The following is a 19,900-nucleotide window of genomic DNA, read 5'->3' on the forward strand; positions in this document are numbered from 1 at the left end:
CTTTCCTCAAGTCCACATTGGCTACTTGGCTGCTCTGGCTCATGCAGAGCTGGCACCTCTGCACCACCCCTGTCACCTCTTGGTAGTTGGAAATTAAGCTGTTGTCATTTCTGGAAGGAAATTTGCCAGCAGATCAAGCAGGAAGTGCAGTAGGAGGTGGAAGAATGGGTGACATTGGGCAACAAAGTGGCCACACCTGAGCATGGTTCTGGTTGGTGAGTCCTGCAAGTCACTCCTAGGACCTCAACAAAACCAAGGTACCTGCAGAGGTGGGAATCAAAAATGAGACAATTATGAAACCAGCATCAATTTCAGAGGAAGAACTGTTTAATTTAATCAATAATCTAAATAATGATAACGTAGATGGCCTCCTTGTTCAGCTGTCTCTTCCAGAGCACACTGAGGAGAGAAAGATCTGCAATGCTGTTTCTCCAGACAAGGTTGTTGATGGCTTTCATATAATTAATATAGGAGGAATGTGTTTGGATCAGTATTCCATGTTATTGGCTACCCCATGCAATGTCTGGGAAATAATTAAATGAACTAGCATCCCAACTCTAGGGAAGAACATGATTGTAGCTGGAGGTCAAATGTTGGAATGCCCATTGCAATCCTATCACACACAGATGGGGTGCATGGATACCCTGGAGGCAATGCCATTGTTCTATATCTCATCAATACACTCCCAAAGAACTGAAAAAACATACAATTCTTACAGACATTATGGTCTCTGTTGCAGACAGTCCAAATATGATCACAGAAGATATGATCAAGGAGGGAGCAGCAGTCATCCATGTGGGAATAAATAGAGTTCAAGATCCCCTAATGGCTAAATCCAATCAGTTGGAAATGTGGATTGTGAGTCAGAAGGAAAACCAGTTACATCACTCCAATCCCTGGGGGTGTTGTTCCCATGGCAGTGGTGATGCTAATGAAGAATAATTATTGCTGCAAAAAAGGCACCGAGGCTTGAAGAGTGGGAAATACTGAAGCCTAAGGAGTAGCAACTAATTAACTGTTGTGTCTTCCATCATGGACAACATGCCAAGCGAGTTTAAGAGGCAAACAGGCCAATAGAAATGCAATGTTTTTTCATTTATTTTACTGAAATGATTTAAAATGATGTTTTATATTTACCAGAAGCTTAAGCAGGTGGGTGTTTGTGCACATAGCTCTGCAGTACTTCACCATGGAGCACACTGGTATCATGATGGGTGATGTAACCCAGTCAAGAGAAGCTACTACCCTACTGATAAACATGGAGGACATTGTCACATTGAAAATGGATGCCGACCTTCGTCAAGTCACTTCAGTTAAAATCCGCCTTTTCTTGGATTGTAGTTCCCAAATGCTATTCCAATAAGACATTGATACTCACTTTAGGTTCCAAACATTTCATGTTCAACTGGTCTACCCAAAGGAAAAAGCTGCTAGAAAAAATTAGGGAAAAGGTAAAAAAGGAAGAAATGAAAATTGAGTAGAAAAAAAATTACTCTAATTTTTATATATTGTATGTAAAGACTACCTGTTAATGATATCCTGAGCTGTTACTTCATGGCTTAATCACTGGAAAAATGTTCAGGGTTGTTCCACATAGTGTTAGCCTAATTTTGTGTGTGTTACATTCATGAGGTTTTCCCATTTTCTTCTAGGATTTAAAGGCTTTTGTTATAGATTGTGTATATTATCATTTTTGGCTTTTTCTATACCCTTAACCTCATTGTTATATCTTTGTACTGATGGAGGTGTCTGTATGATTGCCTTGGCATATCCTGAAACCTATATTTGATAAACAAAACTTGGCCTTGATAATCATTAGAGCATCTTGTTTAAGTATGCAACTTACTTTTCCACCAGAGACTTGTCAGTAGCTGCCTGCTTTTCTCTGATGTACCTGTTGGCTTTCCCCAATGGGTTTTTGAGAACTTGAGTTAATACTGAAGTTAATCAGACTTTCTCATTAAAAGAGGGGTTTTTTGTTTGTTTGTTTGTTTTTTTTTTTTTTTTTTTTTTTGGTATTTGCTTCACAGTTGTTATTTTAAAGCTACTCACTTTAAAGTAAGTATTATTTTAAATAAAACACTTCTGGTTGGTGTGGGGATTAAAGATATATTTAGTTAGTTTAGGAACAAATATTTTTTGAGAGCCTGCTATGGACCAGGCACTGTGCTTAAAACCCCGATGTTTATAGCAGCAATGTCCACAATAGCCAAACTATGGAAGGAGCCTCAGTGTCCATCGAAAGATGAATGGATAAAGAAGATGTGGTCTATGTATACAATGGAATATTACTCAGCCACTAGAAACGACAAATACCCACCATTTCTTCGACGTGGATGGGACTGGAGGGTATTATGCTGAGTGAAATAAGTCAATCAGAGAAGGATAAACATTATATGGTCTCATTCATTTGGGGAATATAAAAAATAGTGAAAGGGAATAAAGGGGAAAGGAGAGAAAATGAGTGGGAAATATCAGGAAGGGAGACAGAATATGAGAGACTCCTAATTCTGGGAAACGAACTAGGGGTGGTGGAAGGGGAGGTGGGCAGGGGGTGGGGGTGAGTGGGTGATGGGCCCTGAGGTGGGCACTTGATGGGATGAGCACTGGGTGTTATTCTATATGTTGGCAAATTGAACACCAATAAAAAATAAATTTATTAAAAAAATAATTAATTAAATTTTAAAAATGTAACTTTTCCCATTCAAAAAAAACTGGGCATAAAAACATAAATAATATCTCTGTACTTGAGGCACTTAATATTTAGAGGGGAACAACAGGTACACATAGTGGCAATTTAACAGGGCATCTTCGGAGCAAAAGGAATACTCAGGGAATTAAGGAAGACTCAGGGTACTAAGAGAGTACAAAGAAAAGGGAAACTGACCTAGTTTGGATATGAGGTATAGGCTTCCTAGAAATTATAATGCCTGAGTTGAGTTCTAAAAGAGAGGTAAGAATATTCATGTGAAGGAAAGTAAGAGGAACATTCAAGACAAAAGGAAAAAAGTGAACAAATGTGGAAAGGTGGAATAGCATGAGGTATGCTAAGACAAACACACAGTTCCAATATAAGTGTGAATTATAAGGTATGAAGTTGGGGGAGATGAACTGAAGAAGTAGTGTTATGGACTAAATGTTTGTGTCCCCCAAAACATCTGAAGCTCTAACCTCAAATGTGATAATATTAGGAGGTGAGGCCTGTAGTAATTAGGTTTAGAGGAGGTCATGAGAGTGGACCCCTGCTGCTAGGATTAGTGCCTCCATAAGAAGAGGAAAAAAACACCAGAGCTTCCTCTATCCACCATGTGAGGACACAGCAAGAAGATGGCCATCTGCAAAGTAGGAAGAGGGCCCTCACTGGAAACCAAATCTGCCAGCACCCTGATCTTGGAACTCCTAGCCTCCAGAACTGTGAGAAATAAATGTCTGTTGTTTAAGCCACCCAATTCATGGTACTTTGCTAAAGTAGACCAAGCCAACTGAGGCAAGTAGGTAGGATTAAGTTCATGAAAGACCCCAAATACCTCATTCCACTTTACTTTGTAAGCAATGGGAAGTCACTGAAGGGTTGTAAGGAGAAGTCAAGGTCAGGGTTGTATTCAGATTAGTAACTGACAACTTTGCTGAAGATGAGCATAAATCATACAGCAGAGTCACCCGTGAAAAGGCTATTGTAGTTAGTCAAGGAGAGAGGGGTTTACAGCTTGTAGTGGTATAAACAAATTTGTAAGAAGAGATAAAAATAATCAGATTGTAGTAATTACTGTTTATGCAGTAAATGGGCTAGTGAAGAGTCAAGAGTAATACCTGAGTATTACACCTAGAGAAATGGGTAGACGGTAATAAAAAAATAAAGGATATCAGGAATACAAGAAAAGGAACATGATGGGGTACAAATTGAAGAGGAAGAAGACACATCTTTGACATGTAATCTTTATCCTGCCTGCAGAATATCTATGTATATCCAGCAAAAAATTGGTTTTGAGCTTCACTCTCAATGGAGAGGGAGAAATGTAAATTTGTATAACATGAGAGACAAAGAGATTTCTTAAGCTTCTAGAGGATAAAGAAGAAAACTCATGTAAATAATCAGAAATCATAATAGCTTTAGACCTCTTAAAAACAAGACTGAAATTTCAAAGACAATGAACTTGAAGACTGTGGTCCTAAGTCTCATTCGCAGTACCTGTAATTAAGTCTAGAGGGAGAGACAGGTCTTGAAAATAATTGTGGGATGTCAGGCATTAAGGAGGTTGCACAATGAGACAAGCTCTGAGCCAAATGTTGGCAAACTGAATTTAAATAGAATTTAACAAAAAAAGAAAAAGGAAAAAAGAAAAAAATATATTTGTGGGTGTAGCTTTTGTCATATGAACTAAAATGAAACCTAATACATACAAATCCAATCAAATGTGAGAGCTGAATTGGCAAGAAAGCCACACCCTAAACTAAAAGAACTGAGACTATTGAAAGCCACATCCAGGGCTCTTAACTTGCTAGAGGCAGGAAGCAAACTATGAAGGCTGCTCAGGCACCAAAAATGGCTATTCCAACACTCTCTCTTGAGAAATAGCCAAGGATAGAGATAGAAAAGGAAGAATGACTCAGAAGGCAGGGGAAATCTTATAGAAATAGAGTAAAAAAATTTTTTTAATTAAGAAAAAAAAACCACAAGGGGGAGAAAATCTAGGAAATTAGGGAAATAGTATACTGTAATAGGAGCTTCAAAGAAGGAAATTGGAAAAAAATGCAGAGGAGGAAATCACTGAAAAAAAAAAAAACTTAAGAACATTTCTCAGAATTCAAGAACATGAGCATACAGACTAAAGGACCTATCATATATACAGACAGACTCCTACTGAGGCATATCATCACATACTTTCAGAATATGAGAGGAAAGAGAAGATTCTACAAGCTTTCTAAGAAGGAAAAAACAGCTTATATGAAAAGGATAGAAATCAGAATACCTTTAGGCCTCTCACAGCAACACTGGAAAGGAGAAGAGAGTGGGAAAATATCTATAAGATTATGAAAAAAAAATATTATATCCAATCTACAGTACAATACTCAGGCAAACTATCAATAAAATGTGAGTATCAGGTGCCTGGGTGACACAGTTGGTTGAGCATCAGACTCTTGGTTTCAGTGCATGTCATGACCTCAGAGTTGTGAGATAAAGCCTCACTTTGGGCCCCACACTCAGCATGGAATCTGCTTGAGATTCTCTCTCACTCTCTCTCTGCGCCTCCCACTCATGCTTTCTCTATCTCTCCTTCTCTCTCTCAAATAAATAAATAAATAAATAAATAAATAAATAAATAAATCTTTTTAAAAATGTGAGAATAGAATATGATTATTTTTAGATATTCAAAGTCTGCAATACAGAGAGTAATTCAGGGAAAAGGAAGTTATGAAATATAGGAAACAGAACACTCAACACATGAGAGAGTCAAAGGGAATCCCAGGATAATGGTGAATGGAAGACAGCAATATACCAGCTGCATAGAGGGCAACTGGTCCAGGTCTGAATAGTGTACACCAAGGTTAAACTTGCTGAGTATGTTATGATATCATTACCAAGATGTCTGATTGGGCCATATGCTGAGGACACTCATTACACCCTCAAAAAAGTTCTGCTTTTGCAAACTTCTGAGAGCTGGAACCTGGCCAATGTGAATTTGAAATCTGAAATATAGAGTAGGATTATATTCCTATTAAAAATCACCACCTGGCTCACGACAATGAGCAATAATCCATTGTGGTGAGACCTACATCTTCCAAAACTAATTCTTGCCCACCTACCTTTCCAGGAATGCCTACATCCTCAGAGAAGCAAAAGCCAGATCATGAACTAGAAACTCTACTCAGGTTTTCTTCTGAAAGCCTGCATCTATCAATGGTAGTACTGCCCTTTCTGTCATAGCTAGGTTTGTACTCACTACTGTCTCTTTATAGTATCACCCTTCACATTCTTTTTACACAAAAATAATCATTGATAAAAATAATAAAATATCAAACAGAATAAAAGAGAAAAAGAAAACATCTGTAGGGATGTAGATCAATCTTATCATAGTGGTATATTTTTCAGAGTCCAGTCAGCAAAACAGAAACTAATTTATTACATTGCAAACAAAGGAGCTTTTTTAACACAGGAGTTAGAAGCCTAAGAGAATGCAGAGGTAACACTAAGGGAAACCAGATGTAATAGCTGCAGGAAAAAGTGACCACATCCTTGGTCTGAGCAACAAAAGGGAGATGGAGTTACCAGAATCCAGATACATAAAGGAGGTGTCTGGAGGCTTCAGACATTTATAGGGATGATCCCCATCTGTCTCATCTATACTTCTAAGGAGTCCCTGAGGCTGATTCTGGAACTGCCAAAAGAACATGGAGACTGGGGCAAATTACCACTGGTGGGACTAATACTGAAATGGAATGGGGAAGAAAAAAAAAACCTGATAAGTGCCTTCTCCCTCTCCCCACTCCCTATTGACAAAAACCTTCAAGGAAGCCATCTGGTAAAGCAGTCTGGGAAATGTCATTGGCAGAGACACAGCCCCAGCTGCCCCAGCTGCAGCATCACAGAGTAAAGGAAGGCAAACTTGTTGCTGAGGACTCTAGGTAATAACTAGCTCAGCTGGCTACATCTGGATATGAAACTAAAGATGCAGAAGTATTTTACTTTTTCTCTGTCATTTGGATCTTTTACAAGATATATTTACAAAAATATATCTGCATTTTACTTGAATTTTTAAAATGAAAAATCTTTAAGGGAAGCTGTAAGTTGATTATCAAAAGAAGTATATTTATATTTGTCCAATACGTTCATAAAAGGGATAAAATTGTTTCATAAGAAAGATACCATTTTCAGGATGTCTGGGAGGCTCAGCAGTTGAGCGTCTGCCTTTGGCTCGGGTCGTGATCCCGGGGTCCTGGGATCGAGTCCTGCATCAGGTTCCCCAAATGGAACCTGCTTCTCCCTCTGCCTGTCTCTGCCTCTCTCTGTGACTCTCATGAATAAATAAATAAAGTCTTAAAAAAAAAAAGAAAGAAAGATACCATTTTCTTTCACATTATGCAATGCCTAGTAGTACAGTGTTGTATGGCATGAAGAAATTTCTAAATAACTAATTATTTAAAACAGATTGTTTAATATTCAAATATATTTTATGGTGAATAACTAAAAATAGAAAATGCAAAGATCCCATACTTTGCCAAAGGACTGAAAATGTGCTATATATTGGTCATGAAGAGATAAGCTCAAGACACTGGGTCAAAAAACCCTGGCCTTAGACTACTGCTCTACCACTTACTATTCAGGCAAACTGTTTCATCTTTCAAAGACTCAGTTTCTGCAATCTGTAAAATGAGGGAACAATTCCCAGATGAAAATATGGCAGCATCTTAAGTGAGAATAGATTAAATGATTGTCATTAAGAGAGCACAAAATAACAGAATCTTAAAAATCATGGACTGGAAAAGACTGAAAATTATTCAAACAGGTAAATTTTTCACCTAAGATGTATATTTCTCTAGATCTGAGTTGATGTTACAGTTTTTCCAAATTGAGAACACAAGTAGAGGCAATAAAGGATTTGTTCATTAGAGATTTGATGCTGTTATTTGAATGTCTAATTGATGGAAAATATAATACACTGGATGCTGTGCTAATCTCTGCCTAAGAAAAGCCTAACTGGTTGGCTTATACAGTCATAAACTCAAGACCCCACTAGCACACACACTAGCAAAGTATGTTCTTGGCTTTGGGACTGCCATTGCTATTTGCAGAGACTAGTGATGTTTGCCCGATTCCAAGACAACAGGAATTACTGCAGTCATTGTTCAAATTTCAACTTGGACTGCTATATATCAAGTTTTTTGGTTTGCTAACATTGTTTTCCAGCCCTGCTATGTTTTGTCATTTCATGTGAGGCTGTGTTTCCACTTGTCCTTACATTTTTCTCTTCCATTTTGTAGCTACTCACTGAATTCGCCGATGCTTCAGCTAGTCAGGGTGTATATACGTAAATATCACTAGCTATGATGGAAAACCTAGGCATTGGTTTTAGTCATTTATACATTTATTCTTAAGTTCTTACATTTATTGTCTTCTAAATATTGAGTTCCATGCTTAAGGCATGTACATAAATAAATAAGGCAATATACTTGCCCTCAAAGACATCTAGAAAGAAATAAAACACAAAAAGATTTTAAAACAAAGAGCCTTCAGAAGAAGAGATAGATCCTGGAAGAGTTCAATTTTATGTTTATAACAACTCTAGAAATTTTAGCAGTGTGAATCATAGATGCTATCTACTTGAGGATCTAAAGAAATCCTGGGATGCCTGGGAGACACAGTTGGTTAAGCTTCTGACTCTTGGTTTCAGCTCAGGTTGTGATCTCAGGGTTGTGAGATAGAGCCATCCCTACATCAGGCTCCGTACTCAGCACAGAATCTGCTTAAGATTCTCTCTGCACCCTCCCCCCTGCTCTCCCCCTCTCTCTCTAATAAATAAAAATATATCTTTAAAATAAGTAAATAAAGATATCCCTCACTAATTTCACATTTTCCCTAAAAGACTAACCCAAATCCTACTGCCTTTTGTACTGTGGCTAGTCTTTATATGTACATTATGTATCTGTCTGTAAGTTGTTATTGTTGCATTAGTAATACTGTAGTTTTGTTTTTCTTAATATTTTCCTTTTAGTTCTTTGCTACACAGATATGTGAATTTGGTAACTGCTCTTCACCCTGCATTGCCAAAGAAGTCCTGGGTTATGTGAAACATTGCCCTTGAAATCAGACCTTGGTCACCAACTGACAATCAACATCCTACTACTAACTCAGTGAATAATACAAGACACAATCCTTGTTTGAGATAATTTAAAAATAAAATTACATCAGTCAGAATGGCTAAAATTAACCCAGGAAATAACAAATGTTGGCGAGGATACAGAGAAAAGGGAACACTCTTACACGGTTGGTAAGGAAACAAACTGGTATAGTCACTCTAGAAAACAGTTTGGAGATTCTTCAAAAAGCTAAAAGTAGAACTAGTATGACCCAGCAATTGCAGTAATAGGTAAAGTTTATTCAAAGGATTCAAAAATGCTGATTCGAATGGTACATGTACCCCAATGTTTATAGCAGCAATCTCCACAGTGGCCAAAATATGGAAACAGCCCAGATATACATTGACAGATGAATAGATAAAGAAGATGTAGAATATATATATATATATATATATATATATATATATATATATATATACACAATGGAATATCATTCAGCCATCAAAAAGAATGAAATCTTGCTATCTGCAATGACATGGATAGAACTAGAGGGTGTTATGCTAAGTGAGATAAGACACTCAGAGAAAGATAAATACTATATGATTTCACCATATGTGGAATTTAAGAAACAAAACAGACAGTCATAGGGGAAGGGAAAGAAATATAAAATAAGATAAAAACAGAGAGGGAGGTAAACCATAAGAGACTCTTAACTATAGGAAACAAACTGAGGGTTCCTGGAGGGGAAGTGGGTGGGGGAAGGGGTAACTGCGTGATGGACATTAAGGAGGGCCCTTGCTAGAATGAACACTGGATGTTATATGAAACTGATAAATCACAAAATTCTAAAAATTAATATATTATATGTTAACTAAATTGAATTTAAATTAAAAAAAACTTTAACTGATTTTAAAACATGAAGAGGTATAATAACCTCATGAGTGCTTCTCAATCTAATCTAATCTCACTACTGAAATTGTGGGCCGGGTAATCCTTTGTTGCAGGAGGCTGCCCCCTGCATTACAGAATGTTAAGCAGTATCTGTCGTTTCTACTGGATGCCAGTATGACGTTACCCATTAAGTCATAACTATCAAAAACGTCTCCAGACATTGCCAAATATTTCTTTGGAGGCAAAATCATATGCAGTTGAGAACCACTGTCCTCGTCAAAGTACATATGTCAGTTTAGCTGACCATTTGAGAGCCGACTCTCAGAACAACTGCCTTGCAGATTGTAGAGATATTTGAATAGTTCTGGCACTATTTGTTAGGACTTTTCCTTTCTTGATATGGTTCCCAATTGTGAATGGATCTGAGATGACGATACATACAAATAACCATAATTACAGATTAAAGCAATAAATTATTGAGTATCTGAAATTTGGCAGGCAGTGCAGCAGCTGATTTACATGAAAGTAGTGTGCACTGAGCAATTACTATGTGTCCAGTAAATAAGTTATTACATTCATTATCTCATTTAATTTTCACAACAACCTTACAATATAGAATGTTATCTTTATTCTAGTATTACAGATACTGGAATATGAAGAATAGAAAGGTTAAATTAGAACCTCTAGTCAAAATGGCCAACTAAACTGGCATAGGAAACCAACACCTTCTAGTACCATAAAAATATTCAAATGCTAGATTTAGAAAAAAATATATAGTTTTCAATTTAAAATTAATAGTAAATATTAAAAGCAAGAAATGTAATTCTGCAGATGCCAGAAATGAGAAGGGAATACACAGTTTGTAACAGAATATTGAAATCAGATGGGTATAATGAAATCACTGGGGTCTGAGATACTAATACTCTGACAGAAAACTGAAATTAAAGTCTCTAAATAAAGTCACAAGTCAGGAAAATCCCCTTGGCAGAGCTCCACCTGGTAACAATGTGGCATGATTATAAGCGATCTACACTGAGCCCTGAATGAAAAAAGTCTACAGATAAGATTTCCCAGCCTACATCTAGCAAAAGTGTAATATCCAAATTTGTTTATTACTTGCAGGGAGACCTAGAGCTAAAAAAAAAATAACATAAAAACATTTCCAAAATAAGTGAACATATAGGACTACATCAGAAGCACCTATAAAATTATCAAAAGGGTCACTTCCATGAATAAAAGAAAAAAAATGAAACCAGAACAATAAATAGTTCCATCAAGAAAAGAAATAGCGTTAAATTTTAAGAGCGGCAATTTGAAATATTGAATTTTCTACTTACTCTAATTCTCCAAGTGACACATATATCCACCTCTATACAATTAGTATGTTCATAGCAATCAACCAATAATTGTCTATTTATTCAACATTCTAGAGCATCTACTATACACAAGGTACTAGGCTGAGTAAAACACAGTACTGGTCCTCAAAGAACTCACATTTCAATGACTTTCCTTTTTTTAAAAATGTGTTTCTTTTTACTGTGGTAAAATACACATAAAATTTAGCATTTTTACCAATTTTAAATGTACAGTTCAGTGGCATCAAGTACATTCACAATGTTGTACAATCAGGACCATAATCCATCCCCTGAACGTTTTCATCATCCCACACTGAAATTCTATACCTATTAAACAATAATCCTCCAGTCCCTTCTTCCTCTGCTCCAGATAACCACTAGTCTCCTTTCTGACTCTATGAATTTGACTATTCTAGGGACCTTATTTAAATACAATCATACAATATTTGTTCCTTCGCTTCTGGCTTATTTCATCATCAATAACAGCAATCAAGAAAGACTTCAAAATAATATAATTGTCATTTTATAATATCCAATGAGGGGGGAAAAGAAACAAAACCCAAAAGAAAGAATACTATTAAAAGTGATGTGGGGGCACCTGGGTGGCTCAGTTGGTTAAGCGGCTGACTAGAGATTTTGGCTCAGGTTATAACCTCATGGGTTGTGGGATCAAGCCCCATGTGGGGCTCAATGCTCAGCAGGGAGTCTGCTTGAGATTCTCTCCTTCTGTCCTTCCCCCTTTTCTCTCTCTCTCAAATAAATCTCTTTTTAAAAAAAGGTATTTGTGGAAAACAAAATTCTTTAAGTTACAGTCACTGAAATAAAAAAAAAAAAAACCTCAATAGCTAAGATAAACAAAAGATTCCCCTCAGAAGAGAACCCCGGAACAGAAGAGCACTCTGCAGGAATCATCCGGAACACAGTATAAGGGGATACAGAGAGAAAAATATGAGAGGTTAAGAGACATGGAAGACTGAGAAAGAAATTCCAACATTCATTTGGTAGGCATACTAGAGAGGGAAAAAAATGAGAGAGTAGAAGTCAATACATGACAAGTATGTTGGCTGAGAAATTTTCAGAACCGAAAAAAGACATGAGTCATCTGAGAAATTAAAGTGGCTAAACCTGATCTAACCACTATGCTACATACCATATTCTCACAAAAACTTATAATCTATAAGTACCATTATTTACGGTCTACTGTCAGCAGGTCAGTTTATATCAGTTGCTTCTCAACCAGGAACAATTTTGACCCCTAGAAGATATAGGCAATGTCTGGAGACAGTTTTTGGTTGTCATAACTGGGAGGTGAGGGTGGTGGGGAGAAAGGTTGACTATCAGCATCTAATGAATAGATGGCACCGATACTGCTAAAAATCCTACCACACACAGGTCAGCCTTCACCATGAAGAATTATCTGGTCCAAACTGTCAATAGTGCTGAGGCTGAGAAAACCTGTTTTACATATACTGACATTAATACTCACAATCCAATAGTAGATATTATTCCTGATGAAGAAACTGAGAAAAAAATGGTTTAAGTAACTTGCCCAAGGTCATGCAGCTAATAGAATAGATATGAGATCCAAATCCATACGTTCTTCTTCAAAACCCATGGCCTTCAAACGGTATTTTTTGCAAGAGTCCAAATCAGCAGGGACTGCTACTATGATATGCGGAGCAGCGGCAGCAGCACGGGATGCACAGAAGCTGACCACTCTGGTCAAACAACAGCACTCTAACAATGTAGCTTGCAGATTAGCCCACCAGATCCGTTTTTCTTATCCCTCATCTTGCTCGAGCTCTGTGTGTATTCATATCCCACAATGGGAGAGATGGAGGCAGTTTTGTGCTCCTTTAATATATTATAGTTCCTATTATAGATGCTCGCTACCACTCTAATGCCCCCTGCTAACACACTTACTGCTCATGACCTAAAATTTGGAACATACTGTGCTTTTAAGGACTCTCTGGGCCACCTAGATTTAAATCCACTTCTCAGTGAGACTACAACGGATAGTGAATATTTTGTCCTCTCATTTTTACATCAAAAAGAGCCCTCCAGATGGTCTGTTTCTTGTTGGCTCAGCCCAAACACACATGCATAAATCAGCAGCAAATTTGGTAATAGGACACAACATTTGGAATCAAAATGATCCACTGACATGATCATGCTGTGTTTCCTCGCCATGCTTTGATCTCTCAAATCATAGCGAAACTCACTTCAAAATAAAAACATGTCTAAATATGCCATTCCAATTGTATTCTAAAAATTAGATTCATGAACACTTTTCAATCAAACAAGTGTCTTATTCTTGTTTCTGTGTAGAAAGTGCATGTGCTATTGTCACTACGGGTAGCTCATGATTCTCACAAGAAATCTAGGTTCATCTTAATGTGATTCTGTTAAAATTAGAAATGTTCTTCTTAATTGATGAGGCTGCTGTAATCTTTTCAAAATCTTCAAATGTAGTTTATCTTATTCCATAATTTTTCTTATTACTGTTTTTAGACATAAGTTTCCTTGGAAACAGGACTTTCAATGGACTTTAGCCACAAATAGGCTTAAAATTGCCTTTATCCATTTATCATTTCATTGTAATTAAATCTATATGATGTGGTCTGTTCTCATGTATGGTGTCTTGTTTCCATGGTAACTGAGATTTTTTACTATCCATACTTTCAAATGCCTTCACAGTATTTCTTGATTAACTCATGAGCCCAAAATTGCATTTTGTAAACTTACATGTAGTGGAACTTATAAAGAAAGGCTGGAAAAAAAATTATCTTGTTTTCTATTTCTTTGAAATTTGCTTTTGTTTTTATGATTCTTTTTCCTGATATGCTGCTCTCCTAGAGCAACATAATTTTGTGCTGCTAAGAAAAGCAAAATCCATGACTAAATTTAGCAAACTGATCATTTTTGTGGTTGGAATGCCATCTACAGTTCTTAAGACCCAGTGGCTGAGTGAAAAGAAGATCAACCATGACATTTTCACAAAATGGAGAGAGCAAAAAGGGTCTGAGTAGCAATTTTCATTCTTTTTTTTGCTATCATTTTTAATAATTTATTGATATGGCTAATCTACCAATAAATATCACACCTGCAGTTTTTTCATTAACACAGGCCTCTGTTTATTCCAAGAATTTCAGGACAATTTGGAAGGGCTGTAGTTACTGATCAAACCCCAATACTGGAGTAAAACTATGAATTCGTAAATCTCACTATTGTGTTAATGGCATTATAAAAACAACAAAGCTCTTATTCTTGCTATTGAGTAATAATTAATAATAATGAACTATACCTAGGACCATGCAACTGTTCAATAAATATTTATCAATTGCCCACTATAGCCAATATCATCTTAATCCAGGCTCCGGTCAGTCTTAAATCCTAATAGCATCCAATTTGAAATGCTCATGGTTTTAAAAATGCTCTTGGCCTGGGATGCTGTAAGAGCTAAGCTCCAGTAATATCCACATGGAAAAGTTATTTCTGAAACCACAGACTGAATTAATTCAAAACTAATCATATGAAAAATGGATGGAGGAGAACCTGTTCAAGATTGAACTACACTAAATAAATCCCATTTTATGAGTACTGTATTAGAATTCAAGCCATAGAAAGATCCTGTGCATGTTTTGCATGCCCTCTTTTATTCTCTGGATATATGGATATAACTAATATGTACTTCAGAGTCATTAATTAAATTAGAAATTCGCTAGGGCTCTAACTGTGGACCCAGACTGTGAGGAACCGAACTACTTACAGAAGACCTGTTCTATGGGAGATGCCTTTAATTTCCTTAAATCCCAGTTTCATAATGATAAAAGAGGGACAACACACTTATAGCACTTACTCTACAAAGCTGTCATAATAAATAATGAGATAAAATAGGGAGGTGTTTTTTTAAAATTCTAAAAGTATGATACAAGTGTCTGGTATTAATACTGTCAAAATTATTTGGTGATATATAGGGACCACCAGGGTTTAGACCTGCCAGAGATTTAATATGAGGAGCCAGCAGCTCCACACTGAGGACTGAGGGAAGTCAGAATTCAGCAGCAAATAAGCTTTGACTCTGGCCTCTGTAAGCCCACACATAGCTCCTGCTTTATCAATGTATGGCATTCTCTGGTAGATCCCCAGAGAGATACTTGAATCACCTCTACAAAGTCCCTCTAATACAATACTGCTCTCTCACTTCACTGTGCCCCCTCCTGTGTGAGTGGACCTTAAAAATTTAATGTTGCTGACTGCAAACAAAATGAAGATCCAAAGGAAAACTTGATAGAGTTGGATCCCTCTCCAGAGACTGAACAATCAAATAGCCTGCATGAATCAGGAAAATCTCTGCTGATGGGCAAATGGAACGATGTTATCCTTTTATACATATAAACAGTCTTTCAGGAAAAAGAAAAGAAAGAAAGGGAAGGAAGGAAGGAAGGAAGGAAGGAAGGAAGGAAGGAAGGAAGGAGAAAGAAAAAGAAAGAAAGAAAGAAAGAGAAAGAAAGAAAGAAAGAAAGAAAGAAAGAAAGAAAGAAAGAAAGAAAGAAAGAAGAAAGAAAGAAGAAAGAAAGAAAGAAAGAAAGAAAGAAAGAAAGAAAGAAGAAAGAAAGAAAGAAAGAAAGAAAGAAAGAAAGAAAGAACCTACCTCTCTGTTAATAACCTAGTTAAGGGACAACAAGAAAAACTCAGCCCTAGAAATGCATCCTAATAACCTAGTAAGGGACAACAAGAAATACTCAGCCCTAGAAATGCATCCTAAAAAAAAATAATAAGTAACAAAACTCACACTTGGTAACCATTTTCTATCCTATCCTCCAGGCAGAAAATCTGAAAGAGGATTTTTAAAGATAAAGCAATTCTGCAATGACAGAAAAAAATAGAATACAAAACAGATAATAAACATTATTAACGTTGAATTGTTGTCATTTAAAAAATAATTTGTTGCCCTTCTGCAGAGAGAAGTATAGGCCTACAGACTAGAAGAAGGTATGAGGGATTCTTCCAGAGAGTGAGAAATACTTTATATTTTGATCAGAGTGGGAGTAAGGTTGTAAAATTTCATTGAGTTGTACATCTAAGATTAAACTTTGCCTAAGTTACCCTTCAATTTTTCTAAAATGGAAAAAAATATTTTCCCATTTGGAAACACAATACATAAAACTGATCATGTTGAATCCATAGTTTATCTCAATGGTTTGAAGAAGCACTGAAATGTCTTACATTTCCAAGAAAAAAAAAGTTCTGGAAATCTGCAACATAATAACCTTTGATTTCTCACAACACAACTGAGGAAACTATTCAATTTGATCACCCATACAGAGATGATACCACATAATTAGGTTGATGTGTTTATCTTTCACCCTAACAATCAATTAAATTATCTGGCTCTTTTTCTTTTCCAGAGATAATTTTTTTAAAAAAAAAATCAAAATAGGGGATCCCTGGGTGGCGCAGTGGTTTGGCGCTTGCCTTTGGCCCAGGGCGCGATCCTGGAGACCTGGGATCGAATCCCACGTCGGGCTCCCGGTGCATGGAGCCTGCTTCTCCCTCTGCCTATGTCTCTGCCTCTCTCTCTCTCTCTCTGTGACTATCATAAATAAATAAAAATTAAAAAAAAAATCAAAATATATGATGGTCTATGTTTATGGCTAGAACCAGAGAGCAACCACAGAGCCCAAAAGACCTAGGCTTTGCCACAATAGAAATGAAAGTTGGGTAAGAGAAATGGACCCGAATAGAAAGGTCCCACCTGATAAACACAGGTGGGAAATAAGCCAGAAAAAGTGTGGCAGAGAAGTTCTAAAAAGGAAGCATGATTCTAAAGAAAGCCATTGAGTTTAAATTGATGTTGATAGTAATAACAACATGGGTTAAAAAAAAAGTTTATGGTCTTTCCTGAGCATGACTTGACCCTAAAATATTTTGTATTGGCATAAACTAGATTAATAATGTTAGATTGCTTTTAATATAAATAATCCATGCCTTAAGTCTTAAAGCAAAAAATTAAAAAAAAAAACAGAAATGTGTGCAAATGTGAGGTACTAGAGAGAATATGTGTAAAAGCAAGCAGATTCCCAGAAAATGTCAGCACCTTGTATGATGAGCTCTGGCAACCATCTCAGTGTTGACAATATGCTAGAGAGGCTGGGAACATAAATCAATCTACATTTGTTCTCACAGGGACTAGGAGCTGGAATTACTGTTTCTGAAACTTGAGCCAATATTGTCACGGCAATATAAATGATGGAAACTTTGCCACTGTAGTTTGCTTCACCCATTGCATGAACCTCCTGGCAAATAGCACCCTGGAATTTCATTAATTAGTGCTAACTATGATTGGCACTGCCAGAGAGAACAATAAAACAACCAAAGTGTTTTTATGAACATATGGGTGGCAGTGTCCCTAACTGGGTAATACAAGATTGGTTTCCAATTTATTAAAGCTTATCTATACTGCATATAATTTACCTAATTTTGCCAGTTTAAGCTAATTTATTATATTTTTTCACTTTTGCAGATTAAATTACTGAACTATAAACTGTTTAACTAGTGTAAATTATTATAATCTTCATCTCAGTGAAAAACATGAGTTTAGGTTGGGAAGGACCCATTGAAGATATCTAATTCAACACTTATTCTACAAATGAAGAAATTCAGTGCCAGGAAAGTTAAGCGATTTTCCCAACGTCACAAAATAGTAGAATTAGTCAGTAGTAGAATTAAGGCTAAAACCCAGGTATTCTGAATCTATCCGTTTATATCACATGATCTCTTAATTGGCAACTGTTATCACTACATTAACGGTGAGTTGGCATGTAAAGTTCTGGTCGACATTTTCCTGCTTCTTCTATGCCTTCTAACTAAACAAACTACAAAAAAGTTTTCCGTTTTCATACAACATTCTTCCAAATAGGCTACCAATACAGGTTCCTTCATAGGTTCAAGGAAAGAATCCATTAGAGTCACTCCACTCTACCATGTTTGTTTCATCTGGGATGACAATTTGGAAAGTTTCTTACTTAATTCATGTCTTAACTGGGGAAGTCATTACCAGGGAAAAGTTATATTTTTCCTCTATTTGTATCATTAAGTGAAAAGGAGTTTAGTGAACCTTCCATGAACAGTATTCGTAAAAGTTTCCTCCCAAACATCCATCTACTCTGTTTGAGAAAAATAAGAATAAATCATAAAATCCCAGACTTACAGAACCAAGAGTCTAGGAGAAATTGGATAGATGTCCAAATCATGCCTGCTCTTTCTATAGTTTGTTAAAAAGGAAAAAACACACTAAAATTAGAATCATCAGAGCCTCTTTCTCTAGCAATTTCATGAATTCCTTGCCTTCAAATATTCCTTATTAGCTGCCACATCAGCTACATCTACCCTTCTTATTAAGAAAAATAAAGGGCAGCCCCGATGGCACAGCAGTTTAGCACCACCTGCAGCCTGGGGTGTGACCCTGGGGACCCGGGATCGAGTCCTGCATCGGGCTTCCTGCGTGGAGCCTGCTTCTCCCTCTGCCTCTCTCTCTGTCTGAATAAATAAATAAATATTTTTTTAAAAAAAGAAGTAAAATAAATCTCTTCACTTATTATAGCATCTGAAGGTCACAGCAGCAAACAATGTCTTCTGAGGAGTTTTTCCTCCTCCTCTTCTCTTCCTTGGACATACAGACATGTATCTTGGTATTGTGTTGGGATGGAGAGGAAACTGGTGGGAGGACTTTTCAGCTGCTATTTTAATCTTGAAGGATACAAAAATATGAAAAATCCTATTTCTGAGTTATATTTGCCTAACAGACTGCTAGATTCCATTGCATGGAGGATGCCATGTAGCCAGGAGAATCTCCCAAGTTGATCTTGCTCTTCATTGAAACCAGGAACTTAAGGGCCTGCACTGGCATTTACATGGGAATGCCAAACAAGTGGTAAAATAATAAATGTTCCAGCCATTCGGAGCATCATAGGTCTAGATATGTGACACAGGACCAGTTCAAGCAACCATCAGGGAGTTAAAAATTCAGAACACATTGTTATTATTTAACCTTATAAGTGTTTTTAGTGAACACTTTGTCCATATAGTTTAAAAACACATTAAAAGACCCTATAGGAACAGCACCACAACACACTCGCTGTGGACATATCCTCAAAGCAGTTGTCTGCTATCTCACAAAGCATCCTTTCATGCAGATTGATCAGACACATTCTCTAGGTCTCAGCTCAGGAAAATCAGTTGCCCAGAAGTAACAGGTTTTATTCTTCTCAAGGCACTGCAAAACTACAGAGAGGTATATAGTTAAGAGAAGTTTGCACGTTTATTTGTTTAAGGTAGGATGGACTTGATCAAGGTCACATGCTAAGGAAAAAAAGTTGGATATGGGAGGCGGGGAGGGGAGATGGGACAAATAATCTATGTGGGGGGAAAACTGAAGTTGTTTATCTACTTTCTCCAACCAGCCCTTCCATCTCTTGAGACACAATGTAGCATAGAATTTGAACCTTGTACTTTGAGGCCAGACAATCTAACCAGACCAATTCTATCACTTATTAGATAAATGACCTTACCCAGGTTAATCAGCCTCAGATTCCTCATCTGTAATGGAGGAAACAGTAACCTACTTTATAGGATTGTAGTTCGAATAGGTCAGTATGTTTACACCTGGAACAGCATCTAGAGTATAGCAAATTTCAACAATTTATCACGATCATCATTATCATCTCTTCCTCAGCTCCATCCTCTCAAGGAATGGGATGGGAATGGGATTAAATTTAATTAAGTAAAATTACTAAACATCTATTGGTAACAAACACTACAATAGTTGTTGAAAAGGCAAAATGAATCTCCTCTCA

General features: G+C 36.8%; 1 pseudogene; it reads left to right on the plus strand.

The window, feature by feature from the left end:
* Positions 1-293: 293 nt before the first annotated feature.
* Positions 294-1,004, plus strand: LOC112923670 (bifunctional methylenetetrahydrofolate dehydrogenase/cyclohydrolase, mitochondrial pseudogene; annotated as a pseudogene).
* Positions 1,005-19,900: the final 18,896 nt, after the last annotated feature.

This window comes from Vulpes vulpes, chromosome 2 (assembly GCF_048418805.1).
Source record: "Vulpes vulpes isolate BD-2025 chromosome 2, VulVul3, whole genome shotgun sequence".
NCBI lineage: Eukaryota > Metazoa > Chordata > Mammalia > Carnivora > Canidae > Vulpes > Vulpes vulpes.